Raw genomic sequence first — 6,429 nt, 5'->3', positions numbered from 1 at the left:
GCATATGACAAATAAATCTGAAAACTAAAACTAAACTAAGGAAAGAAGGATGGAAGGAAGGATCACAAGCTTTGTCACAAAGGAAAGAAGGATGGAAGGAAGGATCACATGCATTGTCACAAAGGAAAGAAGGGTGGAAGGAAGGATCACAAGCATTGTCACAAAGGAAAGAAGGATGGAAGGAAGGATCACATGCATTGTCACAAAGGAAAGAAGGGTGGAAGGAAGGATCACAAGCTTTGTCACAAAGGAAAGAAGGATGGAAGGAAGGATCACAAGCATTGTCACAAAGGAAAGAAGGATGGAAGGAAGGATCACAAGCATTGTCACAAAGGAAAGAAGGATGGAAGGAAGAATCACATGCATTGTCACAAAGGAAAGAAGGATGGAAGGAAGGATCACATGCATTGTCACAAAGGAAAGAACGATGGAAGGCAGGATGACATGCAATGTCACAAAGGAAAGAAGGATGGAAGGAAGAATCACATGCATTGTCACAAAGGAAAGAAGGATGGAAGGAAGGATCACATGCATTGTCACAAAGGAAAGAAGGATGGAAGGAAGGATCACAAGCATTGTCACAAAGGAAAGAAGGATGGAAGGAAGGATCACAAGCTTTGTCACAAAGGAAAGAAGGATGGAAGGAAGGAAAGATCACAAGCATTGTCACAAAGGAAAGAACGATGGAAGGAAGGATCACAAGCTTTGTCACAAAGGAAAGAAGGATGGAAGGAAGGAAAGATCACAAGCTTTGTCACAAAGGAAAGAAGGATGGAAGGAAGGAAAGATCACAAGCTTTGTCACAAGTGCAATACTTTAATTTTCTGCTGCTCATTCCTGTGCAATATCCCATCTGCCCTCCCGTCATATTTCTTTTCAAGATTTTCTTATTTAATCACTAATGTACATATATTTATATTTATAGATACATATATATTCAGTCATCTTTTCTCTTTTACCATGTCTCTCTAATATTTTGCTCCTTGCTATTTTTCTATTTTCTTTATTATTTTATTTTATTTTAATATATTTTCTCCTACTGTGCATGCTGCTGAGTGACTGCTGCTCGTCAAACACATTTAATTGCAATGTTGACCCTGTGCTAACTTGCATATGACAAATAAATCTGAAAACTAAAACCAAGAGCACCTGGCTGCAGCCACTGTCCACTGTGGAGCTCCACAGTAACCGGAAACACGTGACCTCCACACTAGCCGTAAACACGTAACTTCGGTTAAATCGACTTTGACAGCGAAAACTAAATTGCGTTTTTGTTACTATAAAATGGTTTTAAGTGGGGTTTTTTTTTTAACACTCTGGGTTTGTTCAAAAAAAATTTCACCATCCCCTAAATTGTTCGTGGCCAAAAGTGACACTTGCTGTTTCGCTGATTTATTATTATTTTTACAGTACATCGTGTTGTGCGTTCTGATTGCTGTAGACCATTGTCAATCAATCTAGTCCAGTGTCTCCTGTACAGGAGCGGTCCCTAATAGGCCCACGGACCGGTCCCGGTCCGTGAGTCCTTTGGTACCGTTCCGCGAGGGTTGATCCTCCGGTGTGAAATGTATGGTTGTAGTTGTGTGTCTTATTTTGAAAGAACTATTTACGCGTTACCATAGCGACCAGAGAGCGTTAAGAAGCAGAGAGGAGGATGTCACTGTCATTGTTGTTGGCGCACAGCTCAAGTCACGTTTATTATTATATTTACAAAATACCACAGTTTCTTTTTTTTATTCTTTTGTTGTATTTATCCGCGACACCTTAAAGGTAGTTCCCTGAAAATATTGTCTGACATTAAAGTGGTCTGTGGTGCAAAAAAGGTTGGGGACTCCCGCTGTACAGTACAGAATGCGTTTAGCTTGTCGAATTTACATAAATCTTCGATCGCTAGCAGTGTAACTCTGAAGTGCTGTACTGTACGTTTGGAAGTTTTCTCCCAAACAAACACAACAATGCCGACGAAACGTTTTGCACCCTCAAATGCACCTTTAGGTTTCATTCCATAATACTGGACTTGTGTTTCTACAAAGGTTTGAACTCTAAGAGTGTTTAAACAAAGAGAAAAGTGTGAAAATGTTCATTCCTGTCTGAGAAAAGTGTATAAAGCATGTAGTGAGGGGTTTTACAGTCTTAACATCTGTAATAATTGTAAAAAATAAAGTTGGCTATGGATTTCACCTACCGCGGGTTATTTTTTGAACGTAACACCAGCGATAAACGAGGCACCGCTGTATTATTAATAGTAGTGTCTGGGACATCTAATTGATTAACATCAACATTGATTATTATGCACTATTATTTTTGTTCAAGGAGAGCCAAAAATATACAACTCTCTCTCAGCTTGTTTGTTGCCAAAAATGGCCACTTTTTGTGTATGTTCACAAAATGCTATAAAATGTATATTTCTTAAAACATTTATCTACTTTTACCGACGTGACTCTTTAAAATAGCACCAGTCCTTTTCATCAAAATCAAAATTGTATCTAAATGTTTTACTCTTTATAGCCAGTTAGGTTATATATTACCATTAACTTTTCTGGTAAAACGGTGATAAAGTCCTAATGTTTTCATGAAACTTCCTTTTTTTCCCCATCTGAGCATCGGGGAAAAGGCCGTCTTGCAATTGTTGAGGTCACTAGTGTGTGCCCCATTTCTTCCAGGATCACTCTCTTTATAGGTTTTAGTGGACTCCTAGTACTGCGAAGTGGTTTCATGGTACAAAGGGATTGTATTCCAAGATCTGGGAGACTGTAGAAATGAGCAGTGATGCCCTTCCTACCATCTTTCCAGAAAAATAAGTGATCTGTAAGCTGTTAGGCTGACTTACAGCAGCAGCACTTTCTGCACCTGCATAAACTCCAGGACACATTTACTAACGGTGTTTGTTGCTGTATGTGCAGCTTTGAATTTTTTAATAATATATATTTTGTTAATATTTTGGCTATGGTGTCTTGTTATGAAATGTAAAAGAGTAAAAGTGTTTTTAGCAGGTGCTTCAAAGCTAAGTTTGACTGGGAAACTCAAAGCTCAATTGGCTGTATCAACAGAAATTCACTGCAGCCTATGTAATATTTCATGCGTCATAATTTATTCTACTCTATCTTGCAAATACATATTTGTGTGGCAATGTCATGCACAACACACATAACTATTAGATCCTTAAGATCAAACCCGTGTCATTGTTTTGGTCCACTGCAGTGCAGTAGTCAAAAAAAAGAATAAGTGAAGTGTCCACAGATAGCCAGGATAGAGCCCAGAGTGTTAATGTTTAAAATGTATAAAAATATTATTGATTACAATTCTTTACTGTTAATATCAACAATAAGCTTTTTATTTTGAAATTACAAGTTTAAAAAAATGCTGTTACATTTACATTTAATGCTGTTTCACTGTAATCATTTATTATAAGTATGGACACAGAATCAAGTGAACAACATTTTGAAATAAGTTTAATTGGAATTTTGTACTATGCAAAAACAAAACAACAACAACAACAACAACAACATATTAAACAAACACAGCCAGTGCCTTCATTTGTCCATTACATGTCAAACATAGCACTGACCCTTAGCCCCTGATCATCAGCACATGCTTTCAAAAAGAGCTCCATGTCCTTTGCAAACTGAAAAACAAAGAGGAACAAGTCCCTTGCTCCAGTGTCTTCTTCCTCTGACATGTCTCTTAAGACCCTCTGCTGGTCCCCTTGATTTAAGGACAGATATTTGGGCATTGTTACATGTGCCTTATTTTGGACAGCCCACTGCACAGCAGGACGCAGATCTTCAACAACTGCTGGCTCCTGTGTCAGGCAAATGGGGATGAAAACATAGTTATTTCTCTGTTGCAGAACAGTTTTTTAACAGTTATTCAAATGTCACTAACCATGTAATTACACTACTGTTTAAAGTGAATACTGACCTGACTGACTTCCTGGAACTTGCGCTTTTTCAGTCTGAAAATGGGCACGTGTTGTCCTTCAAGCACAGCTTTGGCTTCCTCTCTCCAGTGTGCAAATAGCTTGCCAGAGCTACGAAGAGTAAGGCCACAGTGAGGGCATGTCATTTTCATGGACTTTCCATCAGCTGCAGTTTTATTGAACACAGAGGGTAGAGCTTATGAATGTTCTAACAAAGACTCAGAAAATGGTTCAGATACCGAAGACAAAACCTTGGGGGGGGGGGGAGACGGGTCTCCTCGAAGAGTTCAGCGGGGAGCAGTCCTGATAATGGTGGCTGACTTGGCATTGAAGAATGCTGACAAGACAATAAATGCCTTGCCATATCCCCACGCCGTATGATTGTAATCTTACAGACAGGGCAGTGAAAGTGTCCTGTTGTCCTACAAGGCTGCCTGCACCGGCATATCATTTTATCTGTAAGAGAAAAAAACAAACAAACAAACAGATGTAATTTAAATGTAGTTGTATAGAATGCAATCAATTTGTCTAACAATCAGATTGTACATGTTAACAAAAACATCCAAGCAAACCTCAATAATGAAAGCAAAATGGTATGGATCACAAAAGTTATGTCAAGAAAAGTGGTGAAAAGTAAATAAAAATATATTTTATAAAAACACTATTTTTGTTGCAGATGAATGCACTGAACTGTACAATATCAACAGCAACTTTTAAGTCAACAAAGATACTGCAGAAGTGCTTAAAAAAGTGCATATTTATAACTATAAAGTATATTTAATACAAACATACCTTTTAAAGGCAAAGCATTTTTTATATGCACACTTAGATGCTCCTCAATCTTTGCCCTGACAGTAGGGCTGAAAGTGGGGCACAGAGGGCAGTGAAAGAGTCCTCTGCAACACGTGTTGCATTCCTGCAATTCTGGCTTTAAGCCTGAATTCCAGATTGATGTGTGCATCTAAAACACAGAGAGAAACAGATAAACACCATATACACATTTAAGTTAAGGTTTTAGCAGAAATAACAATTTACACTTGGCATGTAATAGATTTGGGAAGAAAATTCTTGAAAAAAAAACCCCAAATATTTTAAAAGACACTTTAATCTGTGAGATATGTTTCTATTGACATATAACAGTCAATTGAACAGAGGCTAACTAAAATCTGGGCAATAAAAAAGCTGTACAGAAAAGAATGACGAATAGAAGTATTGATAAATATATAAATCTGTTTGTGACGAAATTTGCAGTGTTGACGCTAACCAAAGGTGTCACAAGTACACACGTTCCTTACTACAGTTTAGATACCTCTGTTTAGAAAGCACTGGCTCGACTTTTTAGTCAAGTCGAAGTAAGAAGTACAGGGTCTAAAATATAATTTATGTACAAAATTTTGAAGTAATCTTGCGTCCAAAGCACGCGTGCTGATTTACAAATGTACGGATTACAAAGTACAGATACGCGTGCTAAAATGTGAGAAGTAGAAGTATAAAGAAGTATACAGTAGGCACAAAAAAGTACAGCAGTAAAGTAAAGATACCAGAAAATTCTACTTAAGTACAGTATTGAAGTATTCGTTATTTTGCATCTCTGACGCCAACAATAAATCATACTCTAATGCAAAATGTGGTTTTTGCTTCTTCTCGCCCACAGAAGCCGTTAATCCAGCTCTCTTACTAAAACCAGGCCCAGGAAAAAGCATATCTGTGTGTTTCTCTGCCATGGAGCACGATGAAAAAACATTAAAATAAGGAGGAATGTTGTTGTAACGCAAAAAAAGTGGCAACATGATCATTGTAAGAAAACTAGACGATTCCTAGAATTATGAAATCACTAACGGCAAATTTATATAAGAAAGACTTAACTAACCTTTGCGATCAACTTGCAAGACTTCCACGGTATCCATGCGTGTTTACGGCTACTGTGGAGGTCACGTGCTTCCGGCTACTGTGGAGGTCACGTGCTTCCGGCTACTGTGGAGCTCCACAGTGGCTGCAGCCAGACCCTTCTCACTAAAACTAAACAAAGGAAAGAAGGATGGAAGGAAGGATCACATGCATTGTCACCAAGGAAAGAAGGATGGAAGGAAGGATCACAAGCATTGTCACAAAGGAAAGAAGGATGGAAGGAAGGATCACAAACTTTGTCACAAAGGAAAGAAGGATGGAAGGAAGGATCACATGCATTGTCACAAAGGAAAGAAGGATGGAAGGAAGGATGACATGCATTGTCACAAAGGAAAGAAGGATGGAAGGAAGGATCACAAGCTTTGTCACAAAGGAAAGAAGGATGGAAGGAAGGAAAGATCACAAGCTTTGTCACAAGTGCAATACTTTAATTTTCTGCTGCTCATTCCTGTGCAATATCCCATCTGCCCTCCCGTCATATTTCTTTTCAAGATTTTCTTATTTAATCACTAATGTACATATATTTATATTTATAGATACATATATATTCAGTCATCTTTTCTCTTTTACCATGTCTCTCTAATATTTTGCTCCTTACTATT

The 6,429-nt window shown here is 38.0% G+C and overlaps 1 long non-coding RNA gene across 1 annotated transcript; it reads right to left on the bottom strand.

Annotated features, from left to right (window-relative positions):
- Positions 1 to 4,185: 4,185 nt before the first annotated feature.
- Positions 4,186 to 6,105, bottom strand: LOC308411488. The gene is made up of 3 exons (XR_013974394.1): positions 5,790 to 6,105; positions 4,712 to 4,880; positions 4,186 to 4,375 (listed from the first exon to the last, which is right to left on the bottom strand). It is a non-coding gene; the product is annotated as an uncharacterized lncRNA (long non-coding RNA).
- Positions 6,106 to 6,429: the final 324 nt, after the last annotated feature.

Source organism: Rhamphochromis sp. 'chilingali' (genome assembly GCF_963969265.1).
Source record: "Rhamphochromis sp. 'chilingali' genome assembly, chromosome: 15".
NCBI lineage: Eukaryota > Metazoa > Chordata > Actinopteri > Cichliformes > Cichlidae > Rhamphochromis > Rhamphochromis sp. 'chilingali'.
Note: the sequence above shows the minus strand (reverse complement) of the source record. Positions and strands in the feature narration are given on the sequence as shown.